This window comes from Solanum lycopersicum, chromosome 12, assembly GCF_036512215.1.
Source record: "Solanum lycopersicum chromosome 12, SLM_r2.1".
Classification (NCBI taxonomy): domain Eukaryota; kingdom Viridiplantae; phylum Streptophyta; class Magnoliopsida; order Solanales; family Solanaceae; genus Solanum; species Solanum lycopersicum.
This window is the reverse complement of record NC_090811.1, coordinates 50433408-50459519: the sequence shown is the minus strand read 5'-3', so window position 1 is coordinate 50459519 and position 26112 is coordinate 50433408.

Sequence of the window (26112 nt, the reverse complement as noted above, 5' to 3'; positions counted from 1 at the left end):
CAAGTCATACATAGTGTTTAAGAAAAGAACTCTCACTATTGAAGAAAGCATGCATGTCAAGTCCGATTAATTATAGATGAGTAGTGAGAACAAAGAAGACTGTGAATTCAAGGAGCTGATAACAGGCAATGAAGATGATTAAGGTAGTGAAAAGAAGGATGAAGAATGCTCGGGAGACCTGGTACTTTAGGATTATCATAGGATATTGTGTCTCTAAACCCTTAAGAATATGAAGATGACTTTGATGTTGACAAATAAGAGGAGATGACTAGAAATTCCGTGTGTACGCATCAATGTTCACATCCACCGAACAATCTTATATCCACTTAATTTAGGAATTCAGAGTAGGTCCAAATCAATAGATTTGGTTGCATATTCAGTGTTCATATCATTTATTGAATCAAAGAATCTCTGAAGGATACATATCAGGTCATGCCAATTGAAATCGAGCTCTATCAGTTTGAGAGAAGCAAAGTGTGGCACTTGGGTCCCAAACAAATTGACATAACAGTTATAGTGAAAAAATGGACGTTCAGAAATAAACTTGATGAGCATAGGACCATTACAAGAAATAAATCAAGACTGGTGGTACAAGGATACAACCAACATGAGGGGATTGATTTTGACGAGATCCTTTCTTATGTGGCTAGAATGGAAGTTATTAGAATCTTGATCAAATTTGTTGCTCACAAAGAATTCAAGTTGTTCCAAATAGATGTGAAGAGTGCCTTATTGAATGCCAATATGAAAGATGATGTATATGTCAAACAAACTCCAGATTTGAATATGTCGAATTGCTCAATAATGTGTTGATATGCGACAAAGCTTTGTTTTGGTTAAAGCAAGCTCCTAAATATTAGTATGAAATCCTATCAAAATTCGTTCTAGAAAATGAGTTCAAGAGATGTAAGATTAATAATAATTTGTTCTCATAATTAAGAGGTAAGGATTTTTTAATTATGCAGGTTTGTGTAGATGATATCATATTTGGAGACAACCCAGATTCACTATGCAAAGAGTTTGCTAATATTGATGAGTATTGAGTTTGGAATGAGCATGACAGGTAAGCTCTCTCTCTTCCTAGTCTTGCAGATCATACAACCCTCTCAAGTTACCTCTGTATGCAAAAAAAATTATTGAAGCTACTCAAGAAATTCAATCTGCTAGAGGCTAAGGTGTTGTACACTTCTATGACTACAAGTAAGAGGCTTGATAATGATGAAAATAGGGTGAAAGTCAATCAGACCATGTACAGAGGAATTATTAGATCACTCATATACCTCAATTCTAGAAGGCCTATAATAGTATTAAGTGTGAGAATTTGTTAATGGTTTCAAAATGCACTAAAGGAGTCACATTTGAAAGCGGTCAAACGAATTGAGACACATCTAAAGGGAACGCAGGACCTGGTCTCTTCTACCCAACAAGTGATAGTTTTGATCTAATAATTGATGTTGATGCTGATTATGCAGGTTTTTTGGTGGATCGAGAAATTACATTAGAAATGGCACACCTCCTGGGATCAACATTTATTTCATGGGGAACCAAGAAGAAAAACTGTATCTTTGTCTACAACAAAGGCAGCATATGTTGTCATTTCATCATGTTGTGCGAAACTTCTATGGATCAAGCAACAACTTGAGGATTTTGGGTCTCACTAATATAATCCCCCTCATATGCTACAACACCAATGCAATAAACATGACCAAAAATCCAATGCAGCAAAAGATAACTAAGCACATAGATGTAATATATAAATTCTTAAGGGACAATGTTGAACAACTTAATGTGGAGATGAAGTTTTGCAAAACTGAATATCAACTAGCAAACATTTTTACAAAACCCCTTAGCAAAGAATGTTTTGTTAAAAATAGACTGAGATTGGGGATGCTCAAGATCACCAAATCCTGGAAAAGTTTTCACAAGAAACCCTTCACTGACTATGTCTAGAAAGGCAAGTACTAATGTTTGGTTAAATTCTAGTAATTGGAAAATGCATTTCTAGTACCTAAATAAAGGTATGCACGCATGCTGCGCTTTGCTAAAAAGATGATCTAATTATACAGGCTGAGTTGACGAATTGAAAAGGAGACCTGGTCCTCGTGAGGTTAGTATAATTCAATTTCTCCACTCCTACTTTGAAAGAGTCTCATATGACTCCAGTTTATAGAGATATACTAAGGATGGGTTTGATGTCCTAGATTTTGTAGTTATGGCCTTCCCCGTTCTTCCATCTGAGGGTGCATTGACTTTTTCTTCTATTTAGTTATATTTGAGGGATGTTTTCAAAACTCCATGGCTTGGTCGATAGAAAAATTTGTGGTAAACTATTTTTTGAAGACCTAGATTGTGCGTCTATGGAGGTCTCTGCTACCATGTCTGAAAACCATTTTGAGGGAGATCTGCTTGAGGGAAAGGGTCCAGAATCGTACATCTTAACAGCAGGGGAAGAACTGGTGGCTATTCAAAGTCTAGCCTCACTAAGGGAAAAGTCCCAACCCACACTACTTAGTGATAAGTTTAGATCGCCTGATCAGATCCCTCGCAATAGTTAACCTATCTTTGAATAAACTCCAAAGTTGTTTGATGTAGAGACTAATGGAAAATACGCAAAAGTTTTACAATTAAATCGATTAGTATAAGTGTGCAAGGAGCGAATTACTCTCGAATCAGAGACCATGAGAAGGAAACTGTCAAAAGTGATCCTGAGTATGTTGTTACTACACGTGTTGATAGTGTAAAGGAGATGAAATTAAATGAGAAGGGAAAAACTAGTTAAGGCACATCTAAAAGAAAAGAACAAAAATTATGGAATGAGAAGTGTGACTCAAAAAGGTGTTGGAAGTTCCATGGAAGCAAATGTTGCTCAGACTTAGAGGATAAGGAAGAAGAGAAAAGAAGATATATTGCCTGAATAGTGCACATCAAATCCTGTTCCCATATAAGACACCGAGACCCAATCTGACGACATCACTAGATATATGGAAAAACAGAAAATGTAAGTAGAGAAGGAAAGAGTGAAATAAAAGGGAAAATAAAAAAGAGCAAGAAAATCCCATACAAAAGGGAGAGTGTCCAAAAAATTATATCCAGTAAAAAGGGTGAATGTAAGAGGAATGTGAATACTCAACCCGTAAATGGACCTAGTCCCATATTACAAAAGAAAGTGATGGAGCATAGATAACAAGGGAATAGCAAATCGAGAAAGTAAAGCTCCAAAAGATGCTAAATGGCAAAGTATATGATACTCATATTCTAACTGGATTTGAAATGGCATCAGTGATGTTGTTACAATTCAAGAGTGGAATCATCTTTTTGAACAACCTGTTCCCTATCTGCACAAACCTGAAGTGCCCTAATTTTAATACAAACTTTGAACTACTAGAAGATAAAGGAATTAAGACTATTATTAGATATGTTGAGATCAAATTGACTGAAGAAACTCTAGGGATCATACTAGGGTTACCTGTGACAGGAGTTCATTCAATTGAAGGGTGCAAGCCAACTGGGGAATTTACTAAGCTTTCCATGAAACCAAGTGAGGTTAAATGTATTCGGTTACCTAAGAAATATCTTAAAGGGGAATATTGGTTTACATTTGAATTCTTAAACAAGGTGCTAGTGTTAGGACTAATAAGTGAACTTTAACATCTGCTACAAACTAATTTTTTATGGAAAAGCTTCTTAGGCTTGAGGAGATAAATCATCCTGCTTTTATGCTCGATCATATGCACAGAGTCATTCTATGGAAAAAGGTAAAGCATGGCTTTTCCTTTGAGTATCTTCTGAATATCATGTTTAATCACTTTGAAGTACCTTTAGGGGTAGTAATACCACCACCAAGTAGATGTTCACCAAGGCCACTCTACTTGAATGTGAGTTCATAGAAGGACAGTCTTAGGGTCGATCTCAATTTACAGCTATTCTTGAACAATCGGACACTCTAAAAAGGAAGGTAATTGATGTTACTTCGATTCTTAATAACAAGGAAGTCAATGCAAAACTTAAGCATGAACTTCAATAGGAAATCTCAAGCGCACATGGTACTAGTTAGGACAATGGGTGAATGTTTATAGTTATGCACATCCTCACTCCCCTTTCCCCTCTTTCCTAAATGTTTCTTAGTAGTCATGAGTCTTCTTGTTCATATCTCCTCCTATGTACTAATTCTTGTGGCTTTGTATTGTTACTAAATTCAGTGGTTAACAATATGATGCTCTTTTTATTAACTTCCCTATTTGTGTATGGATTTATCATCTTTTTATGCTTTCGTACACATGTTTTGTGTGTCCTATAAACATAGATTCCCTTATCTTCTTTACATTTTGACTTGCATATGTTTCCTGTCTCTCCTTTTCAATGGTATCAAAAGAGGGAAGTTTTGTGTTTTTGTTGTGTTATTGATTGGGAATGCCAGAAAAGAAAGTAAGGAATCATTGAACTTAGGGAGGACATAGTATTGTCCGAAAGGGATTATTGAACTCAGGGGGAACAAAGTTATCCTTTGAATGAATGTTGTACATTAATGTGAGGATCTTTGTTGGTTGTTTGTCATCATCAAAAAGGGGAAAATTGATAAGTCCTAATGCTCTAAATGGTTTTGATTATCTCCTCACTAATGTAGGGACCTGGTCCTCTTCAAAGTATGAAATACTCGTCCAATAACATTAATGTTGTCCAGTTGTAAAAGTTGTTTGCATCAGGAAGTTTGTGAAGGTATAGTGTATTACACCAACCAGAAGTGACGAGTCTTCTTGTATGATGGGTATATCAAACAACAAACAACAACATTCATCATTCATTCAAAAGAGAGATATTTTCAAGCTTCAAAAATAGCAAGGAACCCGATCAAGTGTTTTGAGAGATTTTTATACAAATTGTAGTTTTGATAACTTATAATCTTTCTAAAATTGTAAGAATTTTTTCTCTTGTTAAAGAAACGTTTCGAACTTGTTTGAATCATTGTATTACCTATGTTAAGGTTAATTTAAGGTCTTATAATTTGAAATCTATACCATCAGTTAGGGTTAATGTAGGGAACAATGTTGTATCTGGTCTGGCTCATCTAAGTGATAAGATGTATTGCTTAGTGTGGAGATAAGCAGGTTAATCTCTTTTTATAAAATGGTTTTATTTTTTCTTTGAGAATACTAATAAACACAGCTTTGAAAGTAATATTGAGACATGTCATGGTTTTACTCCCTTGAACTAGAAGGTTTCCACATAAAGGGTTGTGTACAATCTTTACTTCAGCATTCACTTTATTTTATACTAGTGTAACTACGTTGAGGAGCTGGTCCTATAGATAATGGTGGGCGCATACATTCCAACATAAACTATGAATATAAAGATATCGGAAATTCAAGAATTATCTGAACATGTAACAATTGATTTTGACAATACAATCAATTTCAAAAATTTTAAAGTCAGTAGAAAGTCTACTGAACTGTATGTGTTTCACTTCTCATTGGAAAAGGGATTTTGGGAATTACCTTTGTTTGAAAATTTGTCAATAATCTAATGTAGATACGTGTCAGGCATCGTTTCCATATATTCATTATCCTTAATATATTCTCTAGTCACCTGCATGAAAATAGTAGATGAGGACATCATCTTACAACTCACATAGTGCCCTTAACAGGGTAAGAGTAAGACCACTTACTACATTGAAAAATCCAAAGAAGTTGAACCAAAAGGAAGATGAAAAATACATATGTAAAATCATGAAAAAAAGAAAAAAAATGAGTAAAATACAAACACATGATAAAAAAAACAAGATAATTGTAAATGTGTAAACATCTTGAGTTATGCTGCTTGGACTCTCCAAATAACTCAACGCCGCAACCTATTAGATACTTCAAAAATGCACTACGTTTGGAGGATCCACATGCTCCAAGATGAAATTTTTTAACAATCCAAGCAACATATGCTTTATGAACTAAATATCTTTTTATGCTAGAACATAAATGTTAATAAGCTCTTAAGACATAAGAAACGTCTAATTGAAACAATATAATCCCTTTTCCCTAATTACTATCCACATTTTTTCTTTTGTAGTTGTCCCTAATAACTTGTCCATTTTGACAAATCAAGAAAGGATAAAAAAATGTTTACATATTATACATTCTAGTTAATTATCTTGAAAAAGTTCAATTTTTTAAATACTTAAATTTTTAATTCATCAACTTCACAATTAATAAGGTTGAAATAGTAAAGTCATCATGCCAATTATTGTTTTCTTAATATGTGTATGTATTCGTTCCAACATAATATCATCGAAAAGTCATTAAAGAGAATTGTAAAAAATTTTAACACCCAATAATTTCTAGTTTATTAAAGGTTTCATATACTTCCATCATCATGTTTATCCCTTTTGCTTCTGTTTTCCCTTTCACATAAAAACTCACAAGCACATAAAAACCTCTAGAAACTTCAATAACTAATTACATCATGTATAAGAAGATAAAAGATATTCATCTTCATCGCATCAAGCAAAGCAGACCAATGTACCGTTATTTCAAATAAACAACGTACAATAACACCAAGTCTTAGAGATGTTGTTAAAGGGCATAAAGTGGATGAAGCTCAAGGAAAGCTATTTACATTACCTTCAAGTATATTCTGTCTAACTTCCATTTACTACTAGATAGCCCCTAAGGAGCCGTTTGGTAGGAGGTTTTAAGCAAAATAGTCCTTGAAATAAAATTTAGTCCCCCCCCCACCCCATAATACAATGTTTGGTTACACAATTCAACATAAACAAACCTAGTACATATAAATAAGTGTATCAAAAAGTCCTTGAAAATAAAATTAGTATTTTTTGGGTTGAATGTTTTTGTGCTTAAAATATATAGATTTTTGTTCATATCATACGTATTGATTCTGTCTATTTTTATGAAAAAAAATAGATGTTATTGTGGATATTCAAAATCTTTCGAGTACTAATTATATTATTCTTGAGGATACAATGAGCCAGCAATTTGAGGAGATAATGTGCCAGCAATATCTTGTAGTCCTTAGTTTCCTTTTTATGGTTATTCATTGTCATTCACTAAGAAGGCGACAGAGAAATAGGCATGAGGTTAGGTACCATATGAGTGTTTGAATTTCAAAAATTATTTCTCAATTTAATTTTATCATAAATGATAGTGACATTGTATGTGTCGAAAAGATAAGAATGGATAGAAATTCCTTTCATACTATAGTTCTATTAACTAAGGATGTCAGAGGTTTGACTGATGGTAAATATATGTTTGTAGTGAAAAGATAGCAATGTTCTTAAATACCTTGGCTCATCACGAGAAGAATAGATCTATCAAGGTTGATTAAATTATATTTGGGTGGAGCGTAAGTCAAGATTTTAATGAAGGTTTGAGAGTTATACTCAAACTAACTCCATTATTACTTGTCAATCCTAAATAACAATATTCATCATTAATTCAAAGAGAGAATCTTTCAAGCTTCAAAACAACAAGGGACTTGATCAAGTGCTTCTATTGCTCTCTGTACCACCTGTAATTCTGTTTGCTTGTAATAGTGCTTACATTGTAGGAATCATTTCACTTGTGATAGAAACATTTCAAGGTTATTTGAATCACTGTAAGATCAAAGTTAAGGGTAACTTAGGGTCTCACTTTTGACGTCTATATTAATTAGTGAGGATTATTATAGTAAACAGTGTTTTCATCTGCTATGGCTCATCTAAGTAACAGGTGGTATTGCTTATTGTGGAGGTTAGCAGACTAGGTATCATTTTGTGAAGTGTTGTTACCTTTCCTTGGAGAAATTAATAGATGCAGTTTGAAAGGTCCTATTGCGACATGTCGTGGTTTTAATCCCTTGATTAAGAAGGTTTTTATGTAAAGTTGTGTTTCCAATATTTACTTCAACATTTACTTTATTCTTTGATAGTATAACTATGTTGAGGACTTGGTCCCATAGATAGTGGTGGGCACATACATTCCAATACAATTACCTTCTAAAAAAATACACCATTATTTTTGTGTTCTTATATGCATATATACATGGCATATCCTCAGGAATATTTAAACCATTTTGTCTCACTATAACGACTCATAATACATGACCATCATCAACTGATCCTTCCCAACCAGCTAACAATAGTAATATGAGATTTCTTTCACAAACTTTTAATACATTAGTAGATATATCTCCCTTTCTCGTCATGTACCTTGGTGTGTACTCAGATGGAACTCTAATGTGAATGTAGGTGCCATATAGTGCACCTAAATAACCCTATAAAAAACATAGAGTTATCTCACACTGAAATAATTTTTGGTAAAACTACATTATTAAGTCATATAAATATGCTAAAATTAATCTTACATACCTTAAATCATTTACACCGATCTTCATTCTCATCCTTAGGCATCGACTTTTATAATATATACCATAAAGAATTATTACACAACATACAAACAACCTCGTCGCTTTTGATTGTTGAAGTACTCCAGAACTTCACCAACTTCTTGACGCAGACAACTTTAACAGTTGTACAGCATTTTTCTACTAGACGAGTATTCATACATTTTACTAGACCAAATCGCTACACTTGTGAGGAGATCATCAAAACAGCTAGAAGCATATATACTTCTCAAATTCACATTTTTTTTACTATGACAAACAACTTGTGTGTACCTCAGGTGAGTGTATAATAATTCGTTTATATGGCCATGATAAGTAAGCATTCAATAAAAAGATAAACATGTTCCCCCTTAGTTCATGTTGTCGGTGACTTCAATGGTCCCTTTTTTCTCCAGAAGTCCTGAATCAAGAACATAACAAAACACCTCATATATTCCCCCTTTCGACATCATTGAAAAGATGATGTAGGAAACATATGCAAATTAAAATACCAGCTAGATAAGAATTAGATCTCTTGGACAAACAAATTATGCATATGAAAGCCTAAAGAAATTATAAAAACACACACAAAAACAAGGCAGTAAATAGAAAGATCATCATATAATATATGTTACCACTGTACTCAATCAAATAACTAAGCCACAAGAGTTTGGTGTACAGGAGTAGAAAAAAACATGAAAACTCAGGACACTAAGACACATTTAGGATGGAGAGGAAAGAGAAGTGCGGGTGTGCATGAACATAAGAAGGAGATCATTGACATCTTCATGAGCCTTGATAATTTGCCCATTAAGAGACTTAACTTCCTCACTAAGTGAGGCATTTTTCTTCAGCACGAGTTCATTTTCATCCCTCTACTTCTGCAATACCTCCTCACTAGCATGACTGTACCAGGTCCCCCCGAGAGTGCCTTCTGAAGATCACACTTTAGCTTTGTAATTTTTACCTCCTTGTTACTGAGAATACCAGTCAGTTACTTCTCCTTTGAGAGTATCCTTATGCTCAGGAACCGTTGTAACTTGAGATCAACCCTGAGCTTGTCCTTCCATGCACTCACATTCTCGTAGAGTGTCCTTACTGAACATCTCATTGGTTGTATCTTGTACCCCCTTTCCTAAAGACTACCATGCTTGTCATTTTTTCATTTCATGACTCTGTACATGTGGTCTAGCATGATACGAGAAATATTAATCTTCGTAAGGTCAACAAGCTTTTTCATAAGAAATAAGTTTGTTTAAGATACTACAAGCTTCTCGGTTCTAGGCTGTAGCACCTTGTTGTCAAATTCAAAAAACTAATATTCCCCCTTAAGAAATTTCTTATGTAACCCACCCCGTTTAACCTCGGTTAGTTTTGTGGAAAGCCTAAAAAAATCCCAGTTGGTTTGCATCCTTCAATGGTCCCAACATGTAAGATTGCCTCATCAAAAAAGTTCTCAACATATCTAAAAGTGGTTTTAATTACTCGATCTTTCAGCAGATCCAATTTGTAGTAAAACTCATCTTCTCAAGGTTCATGCAATTATGAAGCAGGTGGTTCAAAAAAATGAATACATTCTTGAATGATAACCACATCAACCAGTGATATCATACAAAACTCTGGTAAAATGTAAATATCAAAGACTCTACCATTTAACACCGTTTAGAAATCCAATTTCTCGATCCTCTCCTCCTTTATCGTCTCTGCTTCATCACTTTAATTTTGAAACCTAGTACAAAGTCCCTTTACGGGTTGGGCATTCACCTTCCCTTTTACCCTCTCAATTTTCATGGAAATTTTAATTTAGACATTGTTTCCGTGTTTGGAGGAGATTTCCTTGCTCTTTTTGAATTCCCTTTAATTTTAGCCTTTCCTGCTCAGCTTCCCTTTTTTCGTTTTCCACATACCTTATGATGTCCTCGAAATGAGTAGCACTGTCTTCAATAGGCATAGTGTTCACGTAGGTTCTTCATGCAGTGACCCTTCTTCCCATATTTTCCTAATTCTCTAAGTTTGTGCAGCATTTGCTATCATTGTTCTTCCAAAAAACATTTAAGCAACACTTCTCCTCCAACAATTTTAATTCCCCTCCTTCAGATGAGCCTTATCAAGTTTACCCTTTTTCCTTTCATTGAATTTCCTTGGCACTATTAATACGTATAGCCATCATTAGTCACACCTTTGATGATTTCCAACTCATGATCTCTTACTTGAGAAGAGCTTATTTCTCAAACACCTTTTCTACTCCATTTTAACAGAACTTCTTCTTCTTTATCCTCATCACTCCAAACATCAAAGGATTTCGATGTTTTGCCAAACACAGGTTCACTGCTGTGAGGGATCTGATCCGGCGATCTAAAGTCATCACTTGGTAATCTATGTCAGGAATTTCTCGTGCAGTGAGGCTAGGCTATGAATAGCTACTAGTTCCGCCACTGAAATTAAGATGCAAGACTTTGGATCCTTTTCCTCCAGCAGATCTCCCTTGAAAAAATCCTTTTTGACATAGTAGAAGAATCTTCATCGACGTACCATCTAATTCTTCAGACAATGTTTCACCACCAGGTTTTGCTACAGACTATTCAGATAGAACTAATTTTAGGAACAAGACAATTCACCCTAAGATGGATGAACAGGGGAATCCAAGACTTTATTTTGAGATACAATGGACTCATGCTTAGTATCATCTCCAAAAACTGGATTCATAGGCGACTTTTCTAGGGAAGGGGTGGAAAAGTTGAATGAACTGAGACTTTTTACTTTTTGGGATATAAGGATTTTAGAAGAGGATTCAGAGTTAGACATGTTGAGGAGAGAGAAAGAGACTAACACTTTTAAGAATTAGGTTAGAGAAATTACACAAGAGAGTGTTTGACAAAAATTGTGACTTGATTTTCTAAAGAAGAAGTTTTTAAAGTAAAAGAGGCATCAGGTCTCCAATGGTAGCATGTTTTCATTTAAAAATAAAGAGTCACCAGAAACTGATGGGATGAATGGGATAAGGACATGTGGCATTGATGTGGACAGTTAACATAGTGTAGCATAAGTGATACTAACCTCACAAGGACTAGGTCACCCTTTTAGTTTGTCAACCCTGCCTGTATGGTTGGATCCTTTTTTAGCTAAGCACATTATAAGTGTATACCTGCATTAAGGTAACGAAGATGAATTCTCATATGACAAGCATTTAAATAAGTAAAGATACGTGCCCTCCTATACATAGTCAAAAGAAGGATTTCTTGTGCGGGCTTATCTAGGATTAGGTTATCTTGTGCTTCTCCAGTCTCATCCTGTTTATAATAAAACACTCTTTGCTCAGGGTTTTTCTACAAATGTCTTCTAGCTGATCTTCAGTTTTGTAGAACTTCATCGCCACATTTTGCTTCTCCACATTGTCCTTCAAGAAGTGATGTCTCACATCTATGTGCTTATTCCTCTTGTATTTCCTTGGACTTTTGGCCATGTTTATTGCACTATTGTTGTCATATGTAAAAGGAAATGTGTCAGGGAGAACACCAAAATCATCAAGTTGTTGTTTGATCCATAGAAGTTTTGCAAACATGAAGCAGCAGTTGTTGACATCAAATTTTGGCCTAACGTTTTAAAAATACAAAAAATTTAAGTTTTATTTATTCTATAGTTCAAAATGAATTTTTTTATATAATTTAAAATAATTTTGTCGACAACTGTCTTTATTTATTAAAATTTAGTACGTTTTTATCAGTTAATTTTAAAATTGCATTTTTACATGTAATTAATTAAGTTCAATGCATTTTTTAATATTTATTTGATATTTGGTATAGTATAGAAATTTATTCAAATATGCATAAGATTTTATATATAGATATTTCATCAACCAACAACTTTTGGGTCTGAATCTTGAGCCCATGATTTAGGCCAATTGTATAACAATTTTCTATGTAGGGCTTTGTTAGGTCAAAAAATAAGAGTGGGTGGATAATATCCTTTTGCCATTGGAAGAATAAATTTCAAAAAAAAAACCCTAATTTTTCCCTCTCCTATTTCCCTTCATAGACACCAGTCCTTCTCTTCCGGACAGAATCTTGCCTGAAACAATAACAAAAACGCAATAGAAAATGACCCTATTTTCTACGTTTTCCAACCAAATCTAGCAGCTCATAACCCCCATATTTTTTCGCTTCTCGTTTCTTCTCCGACAGTAACAACCAAGCTGCCTCAATCAAGCTGCTACACCCTTTCCTTTCCTTCATTTTTGCTTGTGAAACAAGTCACAAAGCTTCACCATTCGATGTCGACCCCAGCGAACAAACCAATAGTTAAACCCCATTCCCCTTTTGCCCCTTTGCTCGCTGCAACAAGTTCCTCCGGCGAGGAGCTTGAAGTTCCAATGAGCCGGAGAAACAAGATGAAAACGACAAGTCCATTTCCCCTTTCCCCTTTCCCCTTTCTTTTGGATTTTTGATTTGTTTTTGCAGGTTTCAAGTGAAGAGCTCAGAGCTCAAGCTCCAGAACACCTCCATCGCTTCTACCAACGAGAAACCACCCAAGTTTCAATTCCAACACAACTGGAAATCCCAATCACCAAACGACTTTAGATCTACCGGAAAATGTTCTCCTCCAGTGACTATTCTTTTTTTTATATTAGATGTGTGCATATATATATTTTTACTCTTTTGGTTAAGTTTCTGTTGCTACTCTATTTTTGTCTGTGCTTATTTTAACATTTCCTTATTTCGCCTTTTGATTATTTGTTAGTGTCTAGTGGTGAATTAGTTTTCATTTCGTTCCCTTCTTGTTGACTTATTAATTTATCTGTCTTCTTTTCTTCCTCCCTTGTGGTATTTTTCATCTTCTTCCTTAGAAATTTGGAAATCTGTCATTACTCATCCTCTACAGTTTTTAATGTTCCTCTACAGTTGTTCATCTTCTTGTTGACATAGGCATAGTGATTTCTTAGATATGATACAAGAACCTTCATTCAGGACAACAACTCAATCTTTTAACATGAAATGCTCTTTTTGTCTTTGCGAAGAATGTTAGAAGCAACGTGATTATTTTATTAGTCGTGTTAAAAAACAAATTGATATTTTTAAGGAAATGTCTCATAATATTGATGTTCAAAGATCCAAGAAGACATCACATCCTTTGAAATGTAGGAGGTTGAAAAAATCTAATTCTCAAACACATTCTATGATTATTGAGAAGAAAGAAAAGGAGAAGAAGGCAAAGGAGGTTAAGGAGAAGGAGGATAAGGAAAAGTAGAAGAATACAAAGTAGGAGAAGGAGAAAAAGGCAAAGGAGGAGAAGGAGATCCAGAATAAGGCAAATGAAGAGAAGGAGAAGGAGAATAAGGCAAAACATGAGAAGGAGAAGGAGAAGGAGAAGAAAATGAAGAGAACGAGAATGAGATGAAGGCAAAACAGGAGAAGGAGAAGTTGAATAAGAAGAAGGTAAAGGATATGGAGAAGCAGAAAGAGAATGAGAAGGTGAAACAGAAATAAAAAGCGAAAGCAAAAAAGAAAAGGAAGAAAGTAGAAGTTGTGAGTTGTGATGTGAAGCGACAATATCCGTTTGAAGGTTTTAACATTGACGGCGATGGTTAAACTTAACTAATGTCATCCTTCTCGCAATGGATAAACGAGGGTCTTTACAAGCATCATGGAAAAAAGTAAGTAAAGTAAGGTCATTCAACTATTATTTGAATTTCTTCTTATTGTCAAATAAATAATGATTTATAATAATTGCAGAGGAAAAAAGGATGATCACTACTTAGCCAATTTCTTAAAACATGAATTTGACCAATTTGATTTAGTAATTGCATTTCCAATGAATAAGGACTGGTTCTACGTAATGTCTGAACCCAATAGGTGTTATAATAATGAGTTAAATCCATGTTCACTTTTATATGTATTGTTTAGTACATGAATATATATAATTAAATTGATACATTTATTTCATCTATGTGTGCAGTATGTGGATGTAATATTTTACTATTTGCTTAAGAAGTAAAAGGAGCAGATTCATTCTAAATATCAATATACCACCACTAGTTGTTTCAAAACATACATTGACAATGCAAGTGAATATGAGGATAAAATCATTGACATAATGAAAGGGTACGTTATATATTCTGGAATGCCTTGGCACTTGACGGGTGATGTTTATGTCCCTTTAAATAGGAATGTGGAATTCGATTGGGTCTTGGCAGTTGTTGAATTAAAGGAAAGGTGCATAAAAGTGTTTGAGTCCATGTCCTCAAATAGGTCTAATAGAAAACTATCCTCTGAAATTCAAAAGGTGGATACAATGTTGCCAAAGTACCTTGAGTTGAATGGATTTTTTGAGCAAAATGAGCAACCAACTGGTCAGTTCTTCAATGTTACCAAGGAAAGAACAAATCTCACCCTTTCAAAGTCAGTCATGTTACTGGTATTACCCAACAAGAAAGCAGTAGTCTATAAGTATCACAATATTATTTTGTCTTACGACTATCGAAATGTGATTTTATTATATTTTCTTATTGATGATATACCATACAGAGATAGTGGAATTTTGTTGCTTCATACGCTGAGTATTTGAGTGATGGATTACAAGTACAATCATGTGGAATCAGTGTTGACACCCTTCGCTTGAGATATGCTTCACTCCTATGGAATTGTGGGATTGTAAAGGCTCGAAATGGTTATGTTAGTGACTATGAAGACCCACAGATGCATAGAACTAAAAAAAGCTATGATCGGTGAAAATATTGTTCTTACAACTATCTATTAGATAGGTGGTTATGTATTAAAATGTTTTTTATTATTATTTCAATTTTATTTAAACAAATGCATGGAAAGGATCAAAATTATATGTGGCAACAGAATGAATCATCTGCAGCAACAAATACTATATGCGTCGCAACATATGTAATTTCTGTAGTAATAAACATGACAAAATTATATGTGACAACAGATCGTATATATGTAGCAACATATAGCATATGTGCGGCAACATATGTCACTGTTTGAATTTTCCTAATAATAAAAAAATAAACGGCGTTAATTTTTATTTTTCTCTCTCCTCCTCTCTCCTATCTTCTATAAATGTGTTGTTTCGTATTCCAAGATATATTTATTTAAACTTGTAATAAGTTTCAGTTTTCTCCTCTCCTTTTGCCAGTACAATACACTTCTCCTTCTCTCTTCTTCTTCTCTTCCTTCTTTCACATGTTATCTTCTATAGCAAAGGCGGTGTTGTGTTATCCTCATAATTTCTACTTTATCATTGATATATATCTTATCAGGTAATATTTTATTAGGGTTTGAAATGCATTTGCTTTCTTATCTCCTTATTGCCCTTTTTAACTTGTGGTTGTAGATCATTTTGGGGCATTCAAATATTTTACTTTTTTGGTAGTAGCTACAAATATAATTACTCCTGTCAATAGAAAACTTGATACTGATACATCTTAGCAAACAAAGATCCAGAAGAAGACTAAGTCTAAAATTTCTAGGAAGAGGAACGAAAATACTATACTTTTAAAAAATCTTGCAACTGAAGCAGTTTCTTCTTCTCAAGCAGAAGTAGAATTTCGTCAAAAGGAAAACAGAGACAAGTAGTGGAGGAAGAAGATGGAAAACAAGAAGACGTTGAGGAACAAGGGAAAATAAATAACAGTTCAGGAAGAAACGGAAAATAGAGAAGTAGTAGTTGTGGCACAATCATAAAAAATAAATGAAGTTCATGATGAAAAACAAGAACTTCATGAAGACTTCAATGCTAGTGGTGATGATAGGATTAAAATCATCAATGCAAACACTTTCCCTGTGCACCATCAGCCAGATGCTAATGGTGACAACATTATTAGGTCAGTCTTGGGAAGACCTTTCATCATATTCAGGGATATCCTCACAAGAAATCAATTGGAAGATTTTTCAGTAATAGCAATTTTGGTCATATTCTTTATTTACCCATTGATCCACTTCCACGTATTCAAATGACCATCGTGTATGAACTTCTGAAAAGAAGATTCATTATTCAAAATCCCAATCTAATTAATTATTGTGGCATGCCAGTTTTCTTTGGCATAAGAGAGTTTGTCAGAGTTATAGGGCTAAAATGTCATCCTCTTGTTGAGTCCATCCCTGAATACATTGTTAAAAGAGAACCACAAAGAATGAAAGTAGTTAAAGAAGTAAAAGAAGTAGGACAACAGACACTGCCAAGTGAGGAGCATGACTTGATGTCCCTTGTTGGGAAAAGCTTTAAAAATTTTGACTTATTAAGTTTGTTGGAACGGGAGGATACACAAAGGAAGCACAAGAAGTTATTATTCTTAAGTTTGTTTGCACATAACATACTTTTGCCGAAGGACCCGGGCAACAACATACTTTTAAATTATGTCAATTTCTGTCAGGATATTGAAACTTTCATGAAATACTCGTGGGGTAATGAGATCTTTAATCTAACTGTAGATTACATGTTAAGGCCTTTAGGAGAAAAGACCAGTAACTTGTTTGGGTTTCCATGGGCTTTCACGGTAAATCTGAATGTTTTTAATCTTTCTATATTATATTATGAAATTAATTCAACATTTGATTGTTGACAAGTTTTCCTTTTTTGCAGGTCTGGGCATTTGAAGTCATTCTTTATTTGACCCATCAAGTAATTGAAGATAAAGAGAGATCATCCTTAAGGATGGTGATATGGTTGATGGCAAGAACAAAAACTACCACAAAAGAGCATATTCCTGATCTTTTTACCCTCTTTTTGATGCAGTTTATTATTATTAGTATATTACATGCATATGTTGCTACATTTGTGTCACTTGTTGCTATATATGATTCATATGTTGCTACATTTGACACAAATGTTCCTACAGAAGAATCATGTGTTGCGACATGTGCCACAAATGTTGCTACAGATGAATTCTCTATTGTGATATGTGCCACAAAAGGTGCTACAAAGGAGCCATGTGTTGAGACATGTTACATGATGATTAATCTGTAGCAAAATTTGTGGAACATGTCGCAACACATAATCTGTCAGTAGATTAATTTTTGTCACATGTTCCTACAGACAAGTCATGTGTTGAAACATGTGACACATGTTGCAACAGACAATTCATCTGTAGCAATAGATAATTCTTACTGATGATTGACTTTTACAATTTAAGGTTTTCCATCCAAGGATTACCCCAGCAGAATAGGAATTGGAAATGTCATATTTAATAATTCTAAGGTTGATTGAAATCATTTTTAAAGTTAAAATTGTGTTGGCTGGAGCAACAACCATCAAAAGAGAGAGAGTTCCTAATGAATTCATTAATGAATTTATTTGTTTTTTATAGTACTGCTAATGATGATGATGCTGGTGTTGGTGTGGCTGATGGTGATAGTGTTGGTGTTGGTGTTACGACTGGTGCATGAAAACACAAAGGGGCTACCTCTTGTAGACGATGTTGTGGCTTTCTGTAGGAGAAATATAAGAAACACGGTGAAGATTCTATCATGTATTCACAAAAATTCATTGAAGCTGCCAATGAATTAAAAAACAATAGGGGTGTGAAGGGAATTGTATCAATGAATGTGCGGCATGCATATACTCCAAAGGCCAAGCGAAAAAAAGAATCGTTTGCCAAGGCAATTTAAAATTTGATGAGGAAGATATTTGGATAAATTCCAGTGGTCGTTATGGATGAAGTGGTGACGGAGTATAAGCGTACCTCTGTAGCTGAAAAAGAAGAGGTAATTAAGGTGACCAGTGCAAAGGATATTCGAATGGAATACATCATTCACGTTTTTATCGGTCAAGATTTCAAGAACTTGACAAGCCTAACAGTTTGGTAGGAAGTTTGGGTAATCCTACTTCTTATATTATTAACTATTTCTAATACCTTTTCAGTGACTACTCTTCCTGACAATATAATATATTTTGTTATTTCAGTATATTGACGAAATCCCTAACCTCATGCGTCAGAGGCATTCGAAATACCCAGACTACTATGATCCTATTGATAGAATCATGTATGTCAACTTCTATATGAACTTCCTACATAGATATAATCAAATGAGCGATGAGACAACAATGTCAGGTGGTAAAAGCATGAGTCAGTTACTAGATGACTTTGTATGGGATGATGATATGATTGACTATGTCAGGGGTATTAGGCCAGCTCCTGGTGGCATGGATTAGATTGATGCGAAAAGGATTTTGACAGTCATGAACACATGGGGTAACAATTTTGTGACTCTCGATATTCTCATGCACGAGGGATTGATCAATGTTTATGTCTGCAACTTGGTGGTTATAGAGCATTACAAGTTTTTCACACTCATACAATCTGTCTTCGAGTTGCTTCCTAAATTGCTGAAGCAAAGTGGAATAATGAATCATTTGTCAGAGAAGTTGCTCACTCGACCATGGGAATTTAATGATTGAATAGAACCTATGGTACAAAATGCAATCGGACCTCCGTGCGGGTCATATTCCATTGCTTTCATCGAGCTTTTGATTTGTCTGCCAGAATTGCATCAACCCAGTTTACTGTTATGTGACAATCTAATTGAATGTATGCAATATATTTGGGCTTATGGGATAATATCTCAAAGATCAATTCCTTGCCATTGTGCTTGTAAGTTTAATTTATCAATTATGTTGTTTTATTTTATCTTAAAGACAATGTTTATTTTATCAATTTGTCTTTCAAAACATTTGGCATATGTCGCTATACATGATTCGCCTGTAGCAACATTTCTTACATATGTTGCTACAGATGATTATATGTATCAACGTTTGAGCCATATGTTGTTGAAGATGATTATATGTAGCAATATTTGAGTCGTGTGTCACTACAACTGATGCGTATATCGCAATATACGTTCATCACACATGTGTCATATGTATCTACATATGATTATCTTTAGCCACACTTGAGTCATATGTTTCTATAGGTTATTATATCTAGTAACATTTGAGTCATATGCTTCTACAGATGATTTTATGTAGCAACATTTGAGTCAGATGTTGCTACAGATTATTATATGTACCAACATTTGAGTCATATGTTTCTACAGATGATTTTATGTAGCAACATTTTGAGTCATATGTTTCTATAGCCCATTATATGCAGAAACATTTGAGTCATATTTTGTACAGATGATTTTATCTAGCAACATTTGAGTAATATGTTGCTATAGCTGATGCGTATATCGCAACATTCGTCCGTCATGACATGTGGCATATGTTTCTACTACTGCTATTCCTATAGCAACATTTGTTACATATGTTGCCAATTATGATTATATGTAGCAACATGTGAATCATATGTTTTTATGAATGATTATATATAGATAAATTTGAGTCATATGTTGCTACAGCTGAAGCGTATATCGCAACATTCATCCGTCACGACTACATAATAATTTGTTGTTTGACCAGGAGTGCAAAACTACGTCTATTTAATTCCACAACAATGATAATAGTATTGGTTGTACATAAATACATAATAATTTTGTATCCTCTACAAAATTATTCTTGGTGACGCTTAAAAATTCCAGAAAAAAACAAACAACACCAACATTAGCTTCCAAATGCTACAACATTTGGTCTTTTTCTTCTCCTTTATCCCCCATTTGATACTTCTTTTGATATGTCTTTCATCAACAGTGTCCACCTCCTTAATTTTGTTCGCCAAGTACAGAATAACGAATTTGGATCGTATATCAACATCTTCAGGATCCCTCTATCTAATGAAGTTGCATGAATTCCCCTAAATACCACAAAGAAATAAATTTTAATCAAGAACAATAAAGAGATCTAAAATATCAAAATATTTTAGAAATAAATATACATACACGATATCGTGAAAAAGACTATAATTTGCGACCTGGATTGTCTTTTGACCATGAAGTTTGCATTGAAAGTAGATATCCATGCTTCCAATACATTTTAACATTCAACATAGTATCATTTTCATCATCACAAAATTCGACTTAGTATAGCATTTTACATCATACCATAAGACTACTGAAATTTGGTTTAACCAAAGGCCAATCAAATATAGAATAGTGTGACTAACAAAAAAATCAAATAACATCATTAAATTTAATCTGAAGCGATAGGTCCTATAGGAGATAGGACATCCCAGGAGAGAGAGAGAGAGAGAGATTGAAAAAAGGCACCAGAACTGAAGCGGCAAAGATGAAAAAAATGATATTCTTGAAATGAAAATGAAAACGTATTCTAGAATAAGTTGGGCCTATTTTACTTTTGTTAAACAAAATAGGCTTTGCCTATCATTGTGCCACTTTTAAAAAATAGTGACTTGTTATAATTATATGTTGCAATAGTTTCAAACAATTGCGAATTTAACAACAGAAACTGCATATGTTGCTACAAATGAATCGATTTTTTCTTCTTGAAATATTAACCACGACAATCAATCCCTACAAATAATGACATTGTACCTGAAGAAAATAATTACTAATTATAAAGAATACGCATATGTAGCAAACATATGACTATTTTTTGGCGATATTTGAGTTATATTTTGCTACATATGAGTGTTCTGTTGTGAAAAATAAATCACATGTTGCTACATTTTTTCGTTATATCATATGTAGCAACATACGACTATTCTGTTGCGATATGTAAGTCATATGTTGCTACATCTGACTATTCTATCGTAAAAAATAAATCACATGTTCGTACATTTTTTATTATATCATATGTAGCAACATATGACTATTCTGTTGTGAGATTAAGTCATATGTTGCTACATATTACTGTTCTGTTGTGAAAATAAATCACTTGTTGCTACATATAATTATTCTGTTGCAAGATGTAAGTCATATGTTTCTACATATGACTGTTCTGTTGTAAAAATAAATGACATGTTTCTATATATGACTATAATATGTTATAATAGTCAACTATTGCAACATATATAACAATATGTTGGTAACACGAATGCAAATTATTGAAAAAATTGCAGGTATCCACATCAGATGATAATGAGTTGATTTTAAATAACTATTAATTGTATTTACCAGAAACAGTGGTGTATAACGCTTATGCAGTAACTCCAATTGAAGAAAATAAAATTTGGTCCACTACTTACAAATTAGGTAAAAACTGATTCAAGAAGAGGAAAGTACAAGCACTACCAATGAAGACCCGCTATATACAAAAATAATAATAATAAGGAGAAGAATATGAAGAGAGCAAGAATGAAGGAAAGCAAGCAAGCAAAATCGAGAGCAGGAGAAGAGGAAGAGAACGAATACGACGGCTGGAGACGGGGGAACAAAGATTTTATTTCCACTTTTGTCTCGATATTTTCCCACCAAAATTGGTTAAATTAGGTTTGGTATAGTCAATTTACCATTTTATCCCTCATGTAATTCCCACCCAAAGTTGGTTAAATTAGGTATTATGAAATTATTGTTTTACCCTTCATTTAATTCAGTGGACCAAACTGTCAACTAATAAACTTGAGGGCAACTCCACAATCCTTAGATCATTAATCACACAATTGTCACCTACACCCGATACACAAGACTTATGTCACCACCCATTTTTTTTGAAACCGTCCCTTTTTTTAAAAAAAAATTCTCTAATAAGACCGTTTTATTTTTAGTTATTTATTTCATTTATTTTTTATTTATATTTATTTACTACTAACAGTTTTACTAAGTGTTTCTAGAGGTATCCTGACGCTAATTCTCATTGAATCTATTCCAATGGAATTTAAAATATACTTTTTTTATTTATAATTGTACATATTGTTCACGTTAGGAAAACCATAGGACAATGCTTACATTATTGTTTTATTTTATTATTTATGTATACCGCATGTGTTGTTATGTTTGTATATATTATATTTATCTACTCCTCAATTCAAAAATAAAAATGAATACAGACGGGACATGCAGTTGTGGATTTCAAAGGGTGCATAACACCTTTTCTTCGAAATCATTTGAACCCCTTACATAGAATCTAATGGTTTCGGAGATATTGAATTGGTTTATTAGTTATCCCTAAAATTAGGTTGAGACTCCTTTTAAATGTTGTTTATGCTTAAAATTCTTTTAGAACTAACTTAATTCATTATTTTTTTAGTCAACACGACGTCTCACCCAATTTAAATAGAGTAGGGATGTAAACATCAACAACATACCCTACCTATGGTATGGAAAGTACTACTGAATTCTTCTTCTTTGTTCCATAAGAGATCAATGACGATCCAATAAAATTATCCATTCCAAATATGCTTTTACAATCAATCAAAAACCCTTCATAGTCAGCATCGGCATACCCAATTATGTCAATGGAGTCACCTATTTGATAGAAGAGGACCAGATCGTACGTTCCCTTCAGGTATCACAAAATAAGTTTGACAGCCCTCATATGTGTCTCCTTAGGTGCAGCTTGAAACTTCACACATCCCTACATTAAAACTATGTCAGGTTTTCTTGCAGTGAGATACAAGAGGGATCCTATCAATTTTCTATACATGGTTTTATTTACTCTAATACCATCTTCATCCATGTCAAGTTTAACACTTGTGCTCATTAGTGTTATTTGGACTTTTACTTTTAGCAAGTTGAACTTCTTGAGCGGCTCCTGTATGTATTTTTCTTGACATATGGAGGTGCTTGAAGGGACTGTATGATTAGCAGCCCTAGGAAGAAGGTAAGTTCCACCATCATGCTCATTTCATATTCACTAATTTCCAGCATCATACTCATTTCAAAGTTACTACTCAATCATTCAACAAAATCTTTGCACAGTGAGTCTAAGGTGACTCCAAAACTTATATCATCTACATAGACCTGGAAAATCAACAAATTTTTACCCTTGGATTTTAAGAACAAGGTATTATTGATTTTACCTCTTTTGAATCCATTGGCAAAAACAAACTTTGACAGACGTGCATATCAAGGTCTGGGATCTTGCTTTAATCCATACAAGGCCTTATCTAACTTCAGCACATGATTTGGTGGTACTGTATCTTCAAAGCTGGGAGGGGTTTCTTAACATACACTTCTTTATTCGAATTCCCATTCAATAAAGCAGTCTTGACATCCATTTGAAACAGCTTGACTTCCATGTGAGCAGCAAATGCGATCAAGATTCTAATGGCTTCCATTTTGGCTAAGGAGCAAAGGTCTTTTCATAATCAATCTTGTTTTCCTTATTGTATCATTGCACAACAATTCTTGACTTATTTCATGTAATAGCCTTATGGTCATCAAGTTTGTTTCTAAACACCCATCTTGTCCTTGTAATGGTTCTGTCAATTGGCCCATGGACCAGGTGTAATACCTTGCTTCTCTCAAACTAATGAAGCTCCTTCTACATTGACATCACCCAGTCTGCATCCTGTAATGCCTATTTTATGTTTTTGACTTCAATGGATGATACAAAACGTTGAGTATGCAACCATATTTCTTGACGCAAATCTAGATAGGATTCTTGAAAGGGGAGATGAAATTGTCTAGTGGTTGTGAGGATTGATGCTTCTATTCAGACTTTCTGCTGATCATTTCTTATCTGTCAACATCAGAATCACCCTCATCATCTTCAGGATTTTGAGACAATACTTCATGCGCTGATCTTGAGGGAGCAAGTACTCTAGACGGTTCTGCATCCTTCCTTTCTATACTTTGATCATTCTGTTTCCTATTGACCAGCTCCCCAAGCTCGTAGTTTTCTTTGTTCTTATTCCACTTTTCTTATTAATCAAACTTGACGTGCATTCTTTCCTCAACACATAGAGTTTTTTTTTAATTACTCGGTAATCCTTGCTTATAGAGGAGTACCCAACAAATACTCCTTTATGACATCTGTCACAAAACTTTCCTACATCAACCTTACCATTATTTAATAAACATAATTTTTACCCAAATGGATAAAGATGAGAAATTGAGGGTTTTCTTTCGTTCAATAATTCATAGGGATTTTTCTTTGTCCTGGATCTGATAAGACACATGTTAGTCACATAGCATGTTTTATTAACTGCTTCATCCGTAAAATTTATTACAAGGCCTAAATTAATTAGCAATGTTCTAGCAATCTCCACCACCGTTCTGCTCTTTCTTTTAACCACTCCATTTTTCTGAATCTCATCCTTTGTTCTTAGGAGAATACTCCATGTAAACCTGGAGAAATCATAAAAAATTACAAGAATGGATTCTTACCTCCTCTACATTGGATTTTAAAACGTCCGCACAAGTCCATGTGAAGAAGCTCTAGAGGTCTGGTTGTGTTGAATCACTTCTTAGCTTAGAAAGATGACTTAGTTTTATTGCCTTTTTATAGGCATCATAGAGTTTATTGTTTGAAAACTTCAACTTTGTCAGTCCATGGACCAAGTCCCATGTGACAAGTTTGTTCAACAAAGAGAAACTTATATGACCCAAACATCGCTGCCACAGAACAACATCATTAGTTTGAGAACTTAAACAAGAAAGATCATCTTTTATAATAGAGTCAAGATTTGTAACATACATGTTTTTTACTCCTGTATTAGACACATAACAACTCTCTTGGTTATACAATTTGCAACAAACATTTGTAAGCCATGAACTTGACTTCATTCCCCTTTTCACAGATTTGAGATATGCTCAAGAGATTGTATTTGAGGCCCTCCACGTAGTGTACATTATTTATCGAATTATCAGAAGATGTACCTATCCTTCCAATCCCTTCTTTCCACCACCAAACGAGACACCACCATCTTGGTGTGATTTCAAACAGAGAATGCTTGAAATGTCTCCAGTCATGTGCCTTGAACATCCGTTGTCCATGTACCAACAGTGACGTATTCCTCTCCTCTGCTCAAGAATCACCTATTAGTCTTAGCAACCCACTCTATATACAGTTCCCAGTAACTATCAAAGGGATTAACAAGAAACCATCCTGTCTAGGGGGCAAATATTTCTTGCTTAAACGATAGCGAGGACAAGGTGCCTTGCGTTCCTTTTTTCATTACTTTCATATTTGATAAATATCACATGTTTTTATTTCACTCTTCTCAGTGTCTCGCGCCTTTCTTTTATATGACCATTACGACCACAATAACTGCACAAGATATTATTAGTTATAAACACATATTTGCTATTAGTGTTATCAGGGAAATCTATAAGTCTGCATCCAAACCCCTTCTTTCCATTGAAACTTTGATGAGAGAAGTTAAAGAGTATCTTGGAGGAGCCGGTCTACTTTAGAGAATGACTTAACTCTTCCTTGAGCCTACTAAGATCCTTCCTTAGTAATGAGTTAGTTTCAACGGATGCAACTAGCTTAAATTTAGATATTTTATGTTTTCTTCCATTTCTTCCTTAAAAATACTAACCTTTGACTTTCCAACCTTTGAGGTACCAGTTTTTTCATCAAATTTAATGTTTTTGGTCTTTAGAATATTGATCCTGACACTCATTTCAGAAACTTGAGACGCAAGATATGAGTTATCATTCAAACACCAACTCAAATTTTCATTCAACATTCAGTTATCAGTGGTTTGTTCATTAACAGAGTCAATAAGCAAGACAGAAAGTTCCATTTAGTTATCAACAGGAACAATATCTAGATAATCTTTAATGTCAAAGAGAGTTACCTCATTTAGATCTTCCTCGTCATCAGATATTTCCATAAACAAAAGATGGAGTTAAAGATACTTTCATCATCTTTAATGTCCATCATTGAAAAATCTTCATGGCTTTCAACATCATCTTCGGGCTTACTTGAATCATCTCCGTAGACAAAGAATGTGTTTCTCAC